Genomic DNA, 17,443 nt, shown 5'->3' with positions numbered 1-17,443 from the left:
AAGATGTAGAGTAAATTTCAAAGTCGATTAACTCTGGAACCAGAACGCATTGGCACAAAAGCTCGAATACGGTTCTTATTATTTTTCATAAATAGCATTTAATCGAAATTTGAAGAAAATCCGTCACTCCTTCACTGCGACCTCACCTTGTTAGACCACGTCGATTTGAATATCACATTTATTGGCCGTTTTCCGTTACCAGATGTGAAATGATGTGTGGCGCCATCTATGATCAAAAAAATCGCACGTGCCTTATTCACAGAACGTTTATCGTCGCTTCTCGCATGTGATCAAAGGCGCAAATTGTTTGGCTTACATACCGGTTCCAACGTTTACTGTGGACCACTCAATATCTCATAGGGTTCAGTAAGAAGATTAATATTGTTTTTATACAATGTGATCTCAAGTTTTCAGATTTTTTTTTCGCCTTTAACCCTTTCTCAAACTAATTATTTTTATATAATAAATTAAGGATATTTTACTAAGAATGTTGACTGGTTGATAACCAGTTTTTAAAAATTGTTTTTAAAGTTATAAGAGTTTAAAATTTATGACGGGAGGGGAAGTGCGCGCAGGTAAAAATATTTCTCTACACTCCACCTTTCCTCCTGCCCTAAACTTGAAACCAATAACTTTATAAATAGTTATCCAAAACTGGTTATCGACCTGTCGACATTTTTAGTACATTATTCTCAATTCAAAAAACTAACGAAACGTATGCGTTAGCATTTGAGTTTCAAAAGTTGATGTAAAAATAATTAGTTTGGGGTTGGGACATAAAAATGTGTGGACAATAATTGAGATCACATTACATAAGAACACTATGGAAAAATTATCAATTAAACCCATCGAGATATTGAATGGGTCACGTGATCACGTGCTTTCAGGGCCGATTGTTAAACATATATTTGAGAGGTTATGGAAATGGTAATGAATCAGAGCCGTTTTGTCGTCTGGACAAAATTTGTTTGTAAAATATTATTATCTATGCGGTTCCTCGTTATTTATCATGATAATAATTATGATTCACAGACTCGCAGCTATACATAGTAGCTTTTAAACACTAATCTTTGGTACAGTCATTTAAATATTTTTGTATTTACTATATTATATGGGAGTGGAACATCCGTTTTGATAAACCGCAAACGAAAAACTGGAAAAATAAATAGAAATCACTAAAGCGTTGATGATAATATTTGACAACCACGGTTTGAGACAAACAAATGTCTACTAGTATATTAATATGAGATATACCTATTGCGTTCTAGTTGTCGCTCAATAAATTTTAGGTTGATACCAAATTGTCATAGTTTCACTTTGTACACATACTTACATAGTTTCAAGAATGATAAGTACAAACAGCTAAAAAATGTGACTCAAAATTCTGTATTAACCTTTTGATTTTGTCCGTTAGAAACTTTTTATTCTATTGTCTACGATTGTTACTTGTCATTATAATAATATAATATGATAGTCTACATAATTTTTTATCGTAGACCGTTCACTGCGGTACAGTTTTGTTGAAAAAAAAAACCAAAAAGTTTTTCAGCCGAGTCTGTAACCACGAAAGAGCATTTTCATGTCTCGTTCAAGTACCGAATAAATTTAGAGTAGCGGTGGAATTATAGATAATGATATAGTATATTAACGAGCGGTAACAAGCTACTATATCAAAACATCAAGTTTCTGGCTAATATTGTAGCGTTTAATATCTGGCTTAAAACAATTCATAGAGAATTTGGGCCCTTAAACTATTTTCATTTAGTTCTAATATGAACGTTGAACGTACAACATATCTCTCACCCCCTATCTTCCACTCCCAACCCCATCTCCGCGTGGTAACGCTTTTTTCGTTACGCTTTTTTTTCCGGTTATGTGCCAGAGCTAAGACATGAAAATGTCAAAACAAAAGGACGTTAGAGCGATAGAAGAAGGGGAGAAATCGCTGTATCCATTTCCGGTGCTTCGTTCCCAACGGATTTCGCATTATTTCCGCTCCACTGTCGACGCGTCTACCTATTGCTTCGCCAGCACACCGAGTGAAAATTGATGGCCACTAATAAACTATGTACCTACCGACAGCTTGAAACTTCATCGGATAATAATTGTCGAGGCCGTATAGTTTTGTGTTGCTGAAAATTAAAAATAGGTATTTTTATCTTTGTTATCCGTACTTGATAAACAACAAAAACTGCGACGTCACAACTTGACTGGAAAGTCTAGCATTCATCTGTACTTGTCCAACGAGCCTTTGTTGTCGTGTCTTGGGCGGCGTTTGGGAGGTTCTAATTTTCACCCTTATGCTTAATTTTCCTTTAAAAAAATTTCATATTGGTCTTTATTTTTTTTAATAAAATGATATTACCAATTTCTTCAATTCATAACTGACATTGACAAAAATGTTTGATTTCTTTGGTAAGCTATTTGTACAGAAGGAAAGTAAAATATTATAATATATCATAGCAATTAATAACTAAAAAGCGAAGTTGGCGATAATTGGTGTATTAGTAAAAAATATTAGGTCAAAAATAAGGGTGTGTTTTTTAGTGGTAGTTTTTAAATAAAATACACTGTCCATCATTTTATCGGCTAAAAACTAACATGAATGAAATTTAATAGATTTTATCAAACAGTGCATGGTCCCTAAATACATATTATACAGCCACAGCGAACAAACTGAACTTTCTGTAGGACACATTTTTACAAAATATACTCATATAACACCACAACGTACATTTTGATTTGTCTTAGTGAATCGTCGTCGAAGACAATAGAAAAATGTTCATCATTTTTGCGCCATGATTAAAAGGCTAAAATATTATACTGGCGTTTGAACAATACCATATTATTACTCATCCTGATTTGTATTTATTTTCCAAGAAACGGATTCTTTTGTTTCCAAGTACAAATTATGTTTTTTAATCTATCAAGTAGACATTTTGTTTTGCACTCGGTTATAATTGGTTAAGAATTTCAATCTGTTCTCGTGATTAAAACTCGAGTGAACGTTATAGTTTTTTGTGAAGTTTTGGAAGAATTTAGAAATCGTCCGGAATGCGTTTGACGTTTATTTTTCAAGATCTATCATTTTTAATTTTTTTTTTTTTTTACTCACACGAAATCAAAAGTTTTTGTGTCAAACTGTCACTGTAAAAAGTGATTCTGGGAAAACTAAAAATGAAGAAGAATACAAGTTAGAACTCTTTTCATGGGCGCCATAAAAACTTATTTAATATAAATTTATTGACATATTATGTAAAAGAAACCCAATCTGAGTTTTCGAAAAACACAGTGTTGTGTTCCACACTTGACACGACGGCCATAGATAACTTATATTATATTGTAAGCTCTATAAAAGCGTATACAAATTTAAAAAGTCTAATACGCTTTGTGTATTTGAATAGAGCGAGCGCAAGTATTTACTCCAAATGACAAAATATACACATTTATAACTTTTTTCCTCTGTTCTTGTGGACACTAATGAAATATGGGTGTAAAAATGTAACAAATCATTCCATAATATGTTCTCCCATAAAAAGGCATGTCAGTTGTAAGACATTTTTTTAATTTCCCCATAGACCCGTGTAATATGAACAAAGAAAACTATGATTGGGGACGGGTTTTATTCTTGGCGATGCGAGAAAAGTGCAATTAATAAAACATAATAGAGTGCGTGGGAAAAAAATATATATTTTTTGAGTGGACAGTCGTTTTTATGGAGAAAATATAATATTAGTTTTAAAAAAAAATGCCTAAAAGCGCTTTAATTAGATAATTCACAAAACAATGCATCGCGTATTCTAATCTGTCAAAAAATGTATTTTAATTATATTTAAATAGATAAAAAAATTGTTTCTGAACAATGTACTTTTAATCATAAATTTAAGATCTGTATGAAGTATTTAATTGTTAGTACAATTATATTAATTATAATATTACAAAAACGTTTGCCTTGATCATTTATCAGTAAAAAAACATATTTTAAAATAAACCTACCAGCAGAATAGTCAACTGTTAAGATAATATATTTATTTTCATTTTTGATTAAAACGTCAAAAAAATGTTTTTATGTAGTAATGTTGGGATATTTATGTTTTTGACTATAAAGTCAATTTCTTTTAAGGGAAACAGAACGAACCCAAATTTATACAAATAAGAATAATGCATCAAGTCATTTTCCAAGGTGTCAACCAAACCGTTTCAATTTTATTTTCGCTTCTAAGGCCAATTTTTTATATTAGTTTTTAAAATGTGATATAAGCGTTTATATTTTTTATAGGTAGTTGTAGGTAGTTTAATTCATCAAAATAATTTTCTAATAGCTCAATCAATAATCGGCTTTTAGGTCCCCAAAAAGAAAATTATATACCAAATAAACGGTCATATTATAACAATTGACTATGTAAAAAACTATCATGATAAACTGTACTTAATCTACAACAAAAGTGATACAATTATAATACAATTAACGTATCTTTCTCAGTGCTACTTATATTATTATTATCATATATATATATATATATATACACGAGTACTTATTGCGCTATTAAATTGTATATCTTTTCAATACCAAAAAAAAAAATAAGTATTTCTTTAAGGTCGATACCTGTGTGTCGCTTCAAAGTGAATACGTACAGCCATATGTATCAGAAACAATGTATTATTTTTTCTGTCGACCAATTTTTCATCCATCAAAAACCTCATTGCCCCTCCTCATTCGTCTTGCCCTCGTTCTACCATCAGTTACTGTTCTGTCCTTATCTGAGTACGCCGGTGCCGGTGCAGACCAATGTATTATGATTGGTTTCAAAAGAGGAAAATCCATTTGAGCCGGTCGGCGTTGTGGTGTGACTAAAAAAAAAAAAAAATGGAAACCGTTTGTTGTAGGCGTACAACAGCTCTAACGGTACGGTGCCGGTGCTAAGGCGGCGCCGAGTGAAATTCAAAATGCATTAGAGAGCTGATCCGAGACAATTTTCTACACCCTGCTTTGCCTATACTTACTTGCGTGCACGGCACCGACTGGCAACTACTACCGCCGCCGCAGTTATATAGCTCACAAGTGTTATCATCAGGTCTCGGATAGCATCGCCAAGCTGTGTGTTTTGTGCGTGTACTTAACTTGCCTTAGCCGTCGTTTCTCGGAGCTCGCGTAGGATGTATTTTTTGCACACAACAGCACTGCGGCGGAGATTAGATAATAATAGCCGTGCCGAGCATTGGCGATTACCAATATATATACACCGTCTGAAACGTACATGTGTTGTAAAGCTATTGGATGTATCGAGTATACCGGGTCTTACAAACGACTGTCGATTAAGTTTGCTGTGCGAATCGGGTTTTCCAGTGTTTGCTCCGAGCTGCACTTATTATTATTACTGTGTAAGCGTTTGTTGTACTCCCCCATAGGCCGTGGCTTTGATAGTTCCACACAAGTACTGGAAACAATAATGCAAAAAAAAGGGAAAAAGGAAATACAATATCTTAAAAACAATAAAAAAAATGTAATAGTTTACCGCCAAATTATCCATATGTATCGCCAGACACGGGCACTATTATTTTTCTAATTATTCGTTAAATCTATGAAATTATAACTCGAGCACAACTATTTCATACCAGCTATACTACTTTAGTAGCCTAATACACAATGTACGCGTAAGCCCAACCGATAAAACGCGTTTGATAAACAAGCTGTTGTTAGTGGAACAGTATAAGCACATATAAGTGTAATAAAAAATAGGTTACTCATAAATCGTGAAAAAAAAAACACTGTTGAGCTTCCACTCTCACTACTCTTCTACGCTCACACACTTTTAACACTCATTTTTGCTTTTATTATACTCTACACGTTATATTATTATCTTTCATTATATCTACGCACATTTTTAAGACATCTATCCAGCTCAAAACTTTATACTATGCCACATTTCTTAAGCCTATAAAAACATACTTACATATTTTCCATTTCTGTCTGTACTTTAGTAATGCTTATTGTTAATTCAAATTATAAGCTATACTATTGAACTTTGAGGGATAAATCAAAATTGATTTTTTTATTGTTTTAAGGTTCAACCTTTTTTTTTTACTTGTACTTTGTTCCTAATTATTATGCTGTAACTCGTTATTATGTACACCACTTTAGTATTCATACTCTCGAGTACAAATCTCCTTTTATCTTAACAATGTAACACAAAATTATTCTCTAAATATCTAGAAGTTCCCCCTCATACATTACTTTGTTGAACACTGTATCGACCATTTAATTACATTAATTTCTCACGATTTCCACACAACCCATCGCCGTTTCTACCACTTTCTTACACTTCATTAAATCTGTCACTTTTTGTGCTCCCACTTCTTCTTAATTGCATCTACCAATTATACATTTCTCTCTGTGTAACTCTTTTTGCTTCATACCTTTCTCACTTCTACTTACAAATCATTCTAGGCTATCCACATTTTCATTGCTCTATGTTATATATGTATTCATACATGTAGAAACTAAATTTAGGTTATGACCCAAGTATATACATTCAAGTTGACTTGAAAACGAGGATATTTTTTGTTTTTGTATTTTTTTATGTTTTAATTTACAAGTAAGACGTTATGGATACTTAATTTCCGGTTGTGTTTTTCCACGAATACACAACGGACTTGGGAGTTAGGAAATTGTATTAACTTGTATCAAAAGTTAAAACTATACATCTCATCGCGTTTTATTCGATTCGCCGAACAAATTATACTCACTTTACTTAAGTTACAATTATTCAAACGCAGTTAATTAGTTTCTACAGTTAAATTTTAATTCTCGGATTTGTTTTTTTTTAAATTGCATTATTAACGGGCCAATTGATGCGCTTGAACTTTTTGTTCTGTAATTTATTGCTAATTGTGATATTCGGTTTGCAACGGGATACAGCTGGAACTGAACTGATGTAGTTGATTTCGTCCAATTAAATCTAAAATACTTAAATTAATTTAAATGCATTTTTTTTTTCAAATAACTGTCTGTGTACAGTAGTCACTAAGTACAGTATACAGAGTATACTGATAACCCCAGTACTGCAATTAACAGTGCAGTCAAATTACTATCGTATCACTATGGCAATGGAGTTTAAGTTTTAAAATAATTAGACATGAATAAACTTAAATCTGTTAAGCTTAATGTTTAAAAGTAGTGGACTTGAATAAAGTCTAAGTACACTAATTGCACCATTATTGCGTTGTGTATGCGTTAAATGGCATATTTATATGATATCTTAAATACTCATACTGTGTGTGAGTAATAAAAATAAATATTTATATTTCTAAATCTTTTAGTATTTCTAAATGTTTAAATTTTGTTTACTCGTGTGCTTTTGCGGTACTCTTTTTACTTAAACTTTCATATTTTCTGCTAAATTCGTATTACTATCATCGACATGCTGGTACCTTGGGGATTAGGACGTCTTCGTTTAAAACTGCGTTGTCTGCTTGAACGCTAGAGAAAATAATATTGTACATTATATGACATACAAGAGCCTCACAAGTCGATCAATAATATTCCCTTAATATTACAAAAAACTAAACAGGAGTAATTAATATTTTTTAGTTGCTAATGACAATCATATATTATTATGTCACATTATACATGTGTAATCCTTCTGTTAGTGATCTATCAATTAAAGTTCCTCTTCGGTCATGTTGTGTTATTCCCACGTGTGACTAATTATAAACGATAAACAAAGGCTTAATAGTAGTTACTGCCATAAACCACAAGCATAAGCCATCTTAAAATGTAAGGACATATGATCGTGTGCTATGGTGACAAGCTTCCATTTTACACCTATTAGTTTATGTTAAACTAAATTAATTTTACCCCTCTAGTACATTCAAATATCATGTGTTATATAATAGGTTATTAAGATGAGTTGTGAGAGTATAAACGCTTGCTGATATATTAATATATATATATATATATATATATTTTTGAGAGCTTTACAAAATATTTTATAGAATTTAATTATTTAAAGAATTTTTTTTTTTTTTAGTCTTTATTAAATAAAATATTACGGCTCGACAATTAAATACAGTTCATTGCGATTGAATACAATTAAATACAACAATATGCATTAAATACGCATAATTAATAAATCCATCAATTGGGTCCTTAAAATGAATATAAAATGTTTGTACATATTTAATATATTGATTTGTACCAAAAAAATGAACAATTTCTACAGTTATAAGAATAGGCTTTACTGAACAACGCGGATTTTTTTTCTAATTTAACTTTTTACATTAAAAGAATAAAAACTTAATAATACCATACGGAAAAAAAAATAAAAACGAAAAAGTGAATTATACAAATATTTAAATATGAATATATTTTGTTATATTGTACTGTTATGTTTTTTTATTTTATTTTTCCAAAAAACAACCTAGTTATCCAAAAAAAAAAATTATAAAGCTCTATTGCATTACTATATCCACGATGCTTCAACCAGGTCACCAGAACATTTGGTATGACATCTTATCGAGTAACTCAATACCTTTATGGCTTTAAATTATGTTTGGATATTTCTAGCAATTTTGTAGTGCCGCATATATACCGGCGTGGCTTTATTGCGCGTCTGTTTTATGTACTATTAAGGTAAAGCGCAACCAATAAAATACGGTCCAAATCAAACTCTTAGTAGTAACTCTTTCTTATTAGATGGGGATGGAAATGTTTTCTTTTTGGCGTGGGTAAGTGCGCGTTCTCAATCAAATACCCTGCGGACCGAGTCGTTGACAATAACATAATATGAATTATTCTAATTATTACATAATTACACATATTATTGTCACGTACGGTTTTCGTTAGCACAAGTATTGTATTTATATGTATATGGTAAGTGTATGGTCGCTCAAGTCACCGTGTGTGACAACGACAAAAATAACATGTACTTACAGGACGGCATTGACGGCGGCGGCGGCGGCGGCGGTGCTCTTCCACGGCCGCGCGGTCGTCCGCTACACGCGCGCTACCCTGCACACAAGTACACACGCACACACAGGCCAAACTTGAGCTGGCAAAACGGTTGCACAGCGACTGCCGGTGTTCATTGCCCGACGGCCGCTCTCGCTATTCCACCGACACCCCCGGAACGACTCTGTTGCATGCGGTTTTCCTGGAGACGTGTCACTTCCCCCTGGATGTTGGTCCACTGGTAGAATTGCCATGCACCGATTTCGTTTTTGAACTGTTCATATTGCTATTGTTACTATCCGTCGTCGGTTCGGCCGATCGTACGCGTCGGTTTGTTTTTTTTTTTCCGGCTTTATTTATTTACCTGTTTTTTTATAGTATTTCCGGTCAACGCGAACGATCTACCGGCAAGAGGAGGCATTTTCCATCCGAATCCGTGGACGACTGGACCGAGGTGAGTACATACGTACGTGAGAAGTTGTGTAAAAAAAAAAAATATATAAAATTTCAAAAAAAATTGACGTTGGATTACGTCAATATAACGGTCGGAGCTTCAAAAGCCGGTAAAAAAAAAAACCCGAATTGTGTTTAAACGAATTTTGGCAACAAAAAAAAAAAAAACTATAATCACCTCAGCGGATAATATCAATTTTTTTCGGATTTAAAATTTTTTAACGAATTTCTTTTGTCGGATTTTCGGTGTGAAGATTTATTTTACCGCCAGTATTGGTAGTTAATCATGCGCCTCGCTACTTCCAACTGAAACAAGCCAATCATTATTTGATAATCCTAAAGCATTCGTCTTGTAAAAAATTGTTGTATTATATCATTAAGAACGAAAACACTACATCACTTATGCTCCAGTACTCGGGTCGAAAAGTGTTAAAGGGTTCATTTAGCACCATATTTAATTTGAATAAAATTTCTAACAAAATTGTTTTAAAACCTATTGTGTTTTACTTCTCAACCGATAAAAATGCCAAAAAAACCTGATAATGTAGAGAAATTATATTGTTTTTTAATTATTGGTTTAGTCATAAACCTGGAAATCATTAAAAAAATTAATAAGGGTTTTTTTTTTTATAAGTCATTACAAAAATAATAATTATACTAACACACAAAACCCGTTTCCTTATTGTACCTACTTGTAAGAAAATATTATAATTATTTTCACATTTTTCATATAACGCCTCAGTGGTTTATCGAAGAGAGAATAAATATTTTTAATGGCTGCAAATCGTCGGTCTGATCTAAATACAATTGAAATTACGACATATTTTGTGTAATAATGAAAACTTAATAAGTTCATACCCGAATGAATATCGTCAAGTGAAAATTCATCATCATAATAATATTATTAATACGCCACAATATAGTACTTCAATTAAGATATGACAAAATTACAATTTCATCGCCTCGGATATTTACAAAATGCTTACTGCGTGTGACACTAAAATATTAAGCCAAAACTTATGCTACATGTTTGTTTTTCAAAAATCGGGATTTGCTGGTTTTAAACTTAAATAGACCTTTCAATATTATAGGTTAGTTAAGTAATAAGTGCATGACTTCAATAACGTTTACTTACTCGATTAATTCATATTTTGGAGTAACCGGTACATTGTTATAAAACCATAAAAATCAAAATTTGGAAGTGAAATTGTTCAAAATCTTAAATATTATGTATGTTATGCTGTAAACATACCTGCTTGAAAACATGTTCATCATATAAAAAAATGCGTGACAAATATTTCATGGTATTTTACATACATTATTAATTGTATATCAAATTTTACTTGGAAAATTAAATACTTTAAAACTACTTAAAAAATGTAATTAAAATCACATTTTATATAATTTCGTGTAAGTTAATCTCTATCAGTTTCTTTATTTGAGTTTTTATTGCAGTTTTCGGTTAATTTACATTTACCTTCTCATCTGATTACAATAACGGATTAATCCACTTTGTATCGCTATACTTAGCCGGTTCAAAGTCAAAACTCGCTGCTGCAAATGTTTTTTGGACAGTTTATCGACAGCGATTAGGCTTAGTACGCTTAATGTTAAATTCATAGGCCGTGATCAGTGTCGGTTCAATGATCGATGGATCAACCTAAGAGATCGACTAACTTTTGAAAGTAACTCATTAAAAGTCCGGGCTAAATTCTTAATGCGCGGTTAAATGCAATAGTTACAAAAGCTGTTACAAAACACGGAGGCTATACATTCAAAAATAACATGTCAACAATTAATGTGTTTGAATTCAATTAAAAAAGTCTTAAAAAGAAAAAAGTTATTTTACAGAAACTATACCGTTCGCCCGAGATAGTATTTGCGTTTTCGTTTAAATTTATACACGTATTATACTGGTTTTTTATTGTTAACTAGGTTTCTTTACTATACATAATAATATGTATCATGTAATATAGGTATACAGTTTGAGTATTGACCTTAAACGTGTAGGTACGTCGTCACCAAAATTTTAAGTCTCGGTCAGCTTACGACCTTTCGTTAAAATATAATAAACATAATATACTTAATATTGAAGTACACAGCAATAAATGCATAAAAAAAAAAAATCAGAAAAAGCGATTGTTATTTTTGTAAATATATTATGGTATATTTTATTAGAATTAACAATATCTTACACTAGTTTCACCTAAATTGTATTACAATACATTAAACAATATTATTTAAAAGTATGATAATAATTTATATGCAAAAAAAAAAACAATTGAACATCGATGGGCGATTTCGAAAAATCTGTTAAACGTCCAACGTTTTCTCATGAACATTTATTTTATTTTATTTTATTACATTGAACTGTATCATTAATTTTTGTCAAATTACAACCGGTACCTATTGTGTTGTCACGGACAATAAGTTATTCACGAAGGTCATTATAATATTGTTAAAACTATTAAGCTAATTTTAACGGCTAACTTTTGTAATAAAATTACCAACACGAAATTCAATTTTGACATACTATAAAAAAAAAAAATCTGTTTTTCGTTTACAACTTTTTTCGACTAATAACGTTAAAAATTACTCTGGAATAAAGTTTGAACATAAAAAAAAAAAATCGTACCTCCGTTTATTGGTGGTTTTATTTTGTTCATTAATTCCGCAGCTGTCTGTTTTGGCTGTATATTATTTTCCAAAAGAATCAATTTCTGCTTCGTTGCTCGAAATTGGCTGTGGAATGCTTAAAGCTTATGTACCGTAAAGGTTTAATCGTTATACCATTAGGCACCAAATGCGAGCTTCAATACGCTTCGTTCAGTCAAAAATTCAGTCAGGTGCCTTTAAAATGTTTAAATTACACTTTGCTTGAACTACACGAGTAAAATATATAAAATGCATTACATTATTTAGCACATAACGTAGCGAATGTGAAAACATTACTTTCGTGGACAGGCGACATTAATTTGCTTCACTTTACCACGTCCAAAAACGAATACTTTAGTGTGGTTAATATTAAACATGTATTACATATTTTGTTAACACGTGAACCATACATTTTTTCGAGCATTTTATTTTGTGTTTCTAAAACAATTGCGTTTGATAGAGATATAAGACCAGCTTTTTCACACAATAACTCTAAAACATTTATGCAATTATATAATATGTAGTTACAATCAGATTTCCTGGCTAAAAACATAAACCTTGTTAACGCAGTGTTTTTAATATTTTAAATGCGATTTACAACAAAAAAAAAAAAACAGGCGTACTACACAAAATCTTAGGCCAGATTCGTCGAAAAACAACCTATATATAATTTAACCTGACAACCGACTTAGCGGTCGTTTTCGATTCGTATCTGCAGTTACCTCCACATCTGTGGAGCATAGCAACACGCGCCTTATATAGCAGCACCGGCATGGTTTTCCGACACCATAGCGCATCAGGAACGCCGACCTTCAAATAATTATTACACTTTATTGCGCCAAACTCCATGAATTACCACCACCGCCGGCATAGGCAAAACCCAAGATAAATCACGCTTGTCTATGATAAACCTTGTTTTAACGGTACCCCAGGGGGGACGTGTTGCAGCCACTATACACTGTAGCTATACACACCCAAGCACCAGCACCACCACCACCACCCACGCCGGTCTGCCGGTCGTCTGGCGCGTTTAACGCGCACCGTTGCGTTCAGAGGGCTGTCGCCGTGATGGACAGGTGTCACAAAGCCCGCACGTCGATTCCAATCAAAATTTCAACCGCACCGGACAGATTGCCAGGACAAATCACCTGACAATAGCTATGCAAACCCTCACACGGCGACCCGTCTTGTCAATCTGTCCGTAAAAAATCATAATGATCCACCGACAATCCAACCGCGGTAATCCTGTGCCGGGGTCGTCCGTTTTGGTGTTTCAAAATTTGAGCTGTTAAACATGTGTTACCTAAAGATTTCCATAGGTAACGCACGCGGCAATCTAATTAAACCGACAATGAGATGGTCGAAGAGAAAAAGAAAAACTGACTGTACGAGACGCGAGCTCCGTTTATAATTTTTACAGTTATTTGTGTTCTTTACATTATGATAAATATCATATGCGTTGTATCGTTTATCCCTTGACCGCCGGGATAGGTTGAAACGGGGTCGAATAATAACGCGTTAATACCATTAAAGTGTGCCATGCTGATTACTAAACAAGTAAACGGTTTAACGGTTTCGACTTCAAATACATATCACAGGTACGACTGCCGCACGCAAATTAAATGTAATACCCATCCAGCCTTTCGCCATGACAGGAAAATTATATTTCCCCCTTTGAAATCAATTAGGTCGAAAGGGTTTTAAATTTAATTTTGCCATAGTCTCACAGTTCACTATATTGGGTACAGCTTTACAATGTATACTATTGCAATGCATCTACATTTAAACTATTTTTTATTGTTTAAAAAAACCCATCTATTGGATTTTTTGTTTTCATTAACTCCAAAAATTTCGGGGTGGGGAAATACTTATAATAGAGCCTAGCAACTTTTGGAATAACAAAATAGTTAATTATAAAAACCCGTCATTTTGATTATTGTTTAGTTAATTAGCATAGTTTAGTGTTTTAGAAGTAAACTCGACAGTAGCGAGTAAAATAGTGATTTATAGGTTTAAAATAAAAAAATATAGAAAATGAATACAAATTCAATCCAATATATTTTATACAAAATTATAGGCCTTGCCATGAAGTTTATATTTTGGTAAAACCGTGTTTTCAAAATTATATCTAAAATATGATTATTGTAACTGTTGGTGTAGATACTAAGTAATTTATATTATTATACACGATGCATATTTTTTTCCTTAGCGCACCAGAGTTCTCAAAATTAAATTATATTCTCTTGCTATCTCGGTAGGTATCGTTTTTTTGTATTAAAAATTTTTTAAAAAAACCCAGTTATCAATTGTGTACTAAATAATAACAACAATATGGCTCCTACGCTGTGCATACACCGTGACGTCTTAATTACCCGCGGTTTAATTATTTTATGGCTTACACCAATATCTTAATGCGAGCGCGCAATCAGTTGGTCGTGTAATTCAACGCTACATTTAAAACGTATGTTAGTAATATTCTTAGTTCGTTTTTAAGGGAAATTATTATTATTATTATTATTTTTTTTTTTAACGTTCCTCTCATTAAGTATTCGCCATTGTGTATAGGCGTACGTCAACCTTAAGGGTAGGTAAACGTCTAAAGAAGTTTCAATAACGTAAACAAAGCGGTGACGATGTGGCATATTAGGAGATGTGATTAAGGAGAGACATTTTATTAACGGCGACGACAAAAACGGTAGAATTGTGGGGAAAAAAATGCATGCTAATACTCGTTCAAAAATCACACGGTAGTACTGCAGCTGTTGGATATCACTGCGAGCAGCACCACTGACAGATAACGAAACCGATAGAGGTAGCTGGTAGCATTAACGTCAAGACCGAACAACCCATTCATTCCACTGTTGGCAATGGAGATAAGAATAAAGCGGCCAAAACGACACGACCGCAGCACTGTCTGCCGCCGTATAATATCCGTCCGTTCGTTGTTCTTCTACTCTGGTCGCCCCCATTCAGTTTAACAGCCCTTAACCCGGCAAAGGTTTTCCGGTACCGAGTTATGGTATCAATTAACATTGGAACGGCTGTTATCTCGGAGACGATTTGAAATAATAGAAGTGTACAACGACAAAAGAGGTTTTATTATATTAACAATAATAATTATGTAATGGCGGCACAACAGCCATTTACTCGGAAATGATCACGAGCGCGTCTCGAGACTGAGCCACCGTCCCATGTATAAGTCACATTATGATTATTTTTTTTTTATCCAAAAAAAAAAAAAGGGTAGCTGTTTCTTCCCCGGACGAATTGTAGATGTAATTTTTTACGAGTATTTCGAGTTATACAAATAACCAAAAAAAGGACGTCCAAGGGCTATGTGTATTTTAATTATTATTAACTTTGGCACACGCCATTGCAAAAACGGCGGTACACATCGCCTGTGTTGAGCCATATATAACTCGCGAAAACACATACACACATACACACATGTTTTCGATTTATAGCTAGACACGTTTTTGTGTTTTATCGGAAAGAGTAAATAATAAATAATTAAAAACAGATTTTTTTAACCGTCTGGGGCGATCAATCGACAACACCGACTGTTTAAAACTACATTGTGAAACACGACAGGTGTAATATATATGTATATATATATCACTCGTATGTGTGTAATTGTTGGCATTTTCACCGGCAAGACACCGCACTTTCTTATCTCGGTGTGCGAGGAGGACTGTGCCGAGATCCGTCACTGCCAATTAATTCCGTTTTCCATCCATTGTCGTTTTCTCGAGTACACTTTGATGTTTCCATAATCATTCATCACTCACTTGCGCAAAATACATACACATATAATCTATGCGGTACCCGCGGCGGCGAATCGCTCCTGTCAAAGTATAATATATAAGCCACCTTAATCTATATATACTTATGTACATACACTTCCACGTAGAGTTTATCTATACCGCAGTAATGTGCATACGTACACTTAGGCATTGTACTCGAAACGCGCCTGACGTTCGTATTATTAATTTAATTTCTCATACAAATTCTGGGTTTGCTTTTTATGCGTTCCGCCACTAATAAAAGATATACCCACTTATCCAATCTAATCGTATCGCCCCGCACCCATCACCCCTACACCGCCGTCGAAGCCAAATTTAAGAAAACGTCCACAAAAAAAAAAAAAAAGACATTACCGAAAAAGTAAATTAAGAACTACTCTCAATGTACAAATCAAATTTAAGAATTTACTTTTTTTTTTTAAAAAATCTGTAAAAACTTTAATTTTTAAATCATAACAACGAATGTTTCACCGGAAATAAAAACTGACGTTTAAAACCCTGTTTTAAAATGTTTGTTTTGTTGTATGAGATATTTCAGTCATGGGTTTAAAAACTGGTTGATTTTTTATTCATTTTAGTAGTTAAATAAGAACATTGGTTATACGAGTTCCAAATGATTACTTGTGTTGAAGAGTTTAAAATAAAATTTGAAGGAAAACCAATATAAATTGTTATAATAAAACACTAATTAATTTTCGAGACTATAAAACACTAATTACTTTCGAGACTACAAAATAAAAATGAGAACATTTCTAATTTTGTGTTGGATAACTTTTATTTCTATACACAATTAAAGCGTTGTTTTTGTTATTTTCAAAAACTTTTTTAATTTTTTCTTTGACAAGTTTTGTGTTAAAATTTAAAACTTTTTTTTAACTTCTGTTATAACTGTTTATTTTTAATTTATTTCAAAAACAGATACATAACTTTCTAAAAGTAAAAATTATATTATACTAAAATTAGCCACAGAGTATTTTTTTAAAAATGTTGTGTAAATATTATTGTAATATTACCAACGACATACGACAAAATAATTGAATCATATATTTTTGTTATGAACTGAATCAGACATATTTTATTTTATTAGTTTGAAAGCGTTTTAAAATTATACCAATTTTTTAATTGCTGTGTAAGATAAGTAACTGAGTAAAAATAAATGTACTTCATAGACTTTATAGGAGCAGACGGTCGTAAATGTTTTTTGTAGTTTTTCCCACAAAGAAAGTTATTTATATTCTGTATTATTGTCTGTAGATTCGTAACGGTATGGCCGTGAACTTTTAATATATTATTCATTTCCAATCTTCAACTCAAATGACGAGTATAACCGTTTTTATGTTCGGGGTGTTTTCTTTTAGAACAAAGTGGGCGACCGCCATAGTTGTCTTCCGCGAAGGGTGGGCGAATTTTCAAAATATCGCAATAGGTTTAAAGGAGTGGAACAATTATATTTATATATTTTGCATAACTGTAAACTACTAACAGTGTAACAGTGAGATCCTCCCTGTCCTCTTTTGTCACTGCGTCGAGTCAAATACAATTTCAATATTTCTGTCGGTGAGATTTTAATAAATACAACGCA

General features: G+C 32.7%; 1 protein-coding gene and 1 long non-coding RNA gene across 4 annotated transcripts in view; one reads left to right on the top strand and one right to left on the bottom strand.

Moving 5' to 3' along the window:
* Positions 1-3,955: 3,955 nt before the first annotated feature.
* LOC126845912 (uncharacterized) lies at positions 3,956-5,661 on the bottom strand. Its single transcript, XR_007686837.1, has 4 exons — positions 5,517-5,661; positions 5,304-5,438; positions 5,005-5,247; positions 3,956-4,851 (listed from the first exon to the last, which is right to left on the bottom strand). It is a non-coding gene; the product is annotated as an uncharacterized LOC126845912 (long non-coding RNA).
* Positions 5,662-9,049: 3,388 nt separating this feature from the next.
* Positions 9,050-17,443, top strand: part of LOC126839178 (muscarinic acetylcholine receptor M1) — a 53,137-nt gene continuing 44,743 nt past the window's right edge. For 2 of the 3 annotated variants that reach the window (XM_050574295.1, XM_050574313.1), the window contains exon 1: positions 9,050-9,404. The gene's annotated coding sequence lies outside the window, so the exon portion shown is untranslated. Of the gene's footprint in view, positions 9,417-17,443 lie in introns of all 3 variants that reach the window. The other variant, XM_050574304.1, reaches the window with a different exon arrangement.

Source organism: Adelges cooleyi, unplaced genomic scaffold (genome assembly GCF_023614345.1).
Source record: "Adelges cooleyi isolate 19-005CV unplaced genomic scaffold, UGA_ACOO_1.1 ACOO_flye_CR_arks_rails_tigmint_CR_PRNA_108, whole genome shotgun sequence".
Lineage (NCBI taxonomy): Eukaryota > Metazoa > Arthropoda > Insecta > Hemiptera > Adelgidae > Adelges > Adelges cooleyi.
The sequence above is the reverse complement of the archived record's forward strand: the minus strand, read 5'-3'. Positions and strand labels throughout refer to the sequence as shown.